The following is a 1,186-nucleotide window of genomic DNA, read 5'->3' on the forward strand; positions in this document are numbered from 1 at the left end:
GAGTCGCCTCCAGAGACTCCAATGTGCTGCAGTGGCCCCTGCGTCAACGCTCCCTCGTGCTGCGGCTACTGAGGCGGCTATTGCTACAGCTCCCCGGCGCTGATCTGGCGGGAGGGTGAGGGCGGACACGCCAGGTAATTTCTCCGCGCGTCTTTACTCTTAGTTCCCAGCACGCCCTGCCCCCCTGCCTTCCCCTCACTCCCTATCCCCGCTCCCTCCCAGGCTGCTGCCAGACCGCTCACACCACTGCAGCACTTCGAGGCAGGACAACCCGCAGGAAGCACACACGCTCGACTGGGCCGCACCATTGCCCAGAAGGTGGGCGCTCAAGTGGTACGTACGCCCCGACATCCGTGGGCGACGGCATCTGTGAGTCCGGCTACTGCGCCAACATCTGGCTTGCGTGCGGCTCAGAGCAGGACGCGGTGATGGACGTGGGCCTGGGGCTGCGCAGCCTCCTGGGGTACCTGTGTACTTTTCCGGCCTCTTGCAGGACAGCGGGGCCAAGGAGGACGCACCTTGCTGGCCGCTAGGGGCAGTGGCCACCCGTCTACATTTCGACCACTCCAGCCTGTATTGTTCTTTTCATACGTTGGCAGGTCTATTTGCTCTTACTTTATTTAAGCTGCTTGCATTTTTATATTTGGTCATAGTTTCTGTGTGTGCTTTGTTAGATTTTGGTATCAGAATTAGGACCCTTTTGTATAAAGAATAGAGAAGTCTTTCTCTGTGCCTGGGAGGATTTAAATAACATCAGGTGGCAAGGAAATCCTGCTTTGCTCCTGATTCACCATACAGTCTCTAAAATCCCTCTTTTCATTTCATATTTGTAAAGAGTTGTATTTCTAATTTTTACACATTTGTAATCCACTGGACAGATTTTCCCTATTTATCACTTTGGCCACCACCATTCGAAGGTCTCTCTTGGGCTCTACAACGCAGTGAGGAGCTTTGGTGCACAAATGTTTGAGTCCTGGATCCAACTGTCATTACATGTTTGATGGTCAGCATGTTAATATCTCTGAACCTGTTTCCTTATCTGAAATTGGGGACAATAGCAATACATACTTTATAGTGTTGTTGTAAGGAATAAAAGAGATAATCCTATGAAAAACAAGTGTTCAATGAAAGATGGTTTTTCTATGATTCTTGACTCAACAGCAAGTTCCAAAAGTTAAAGAATTAG

General features: G+C 50.2%; 1 long non-coding RNA gene across 1 annotated transcript; it reads left to right on the forward strand.

The window, feature by feature from the left end:
- LOC112475223 lies at nucleotides 1-1,130 on the forward strand. Its single transcript, XR_003044610.1, has 2 exons — nucleotides 1-134; nucleotides 223-1,130. It is a non-coding gene; the product is annotated as an uncharacterized LOC112475223 (long non-coding RNA).
- The last annotated feature ends 56 nt before the right edge of the window (nucleotides 1,131-1,186 follow it).

The sequence above is a fragment of the Pteropus alecto genome, unplaced genomic scaffold (assembly GCF_000325575.1).
Source record: "Pteropus alecto unplaced genomic scaffold, ASM32557v1 scaffold40, whole genome shotgun sequence".
NCBI lineage: Eukaryota > Metazoa > Chordata > Mammalia > Chiroptera > Pteropodidae > Pteropus > Pteropus alecto.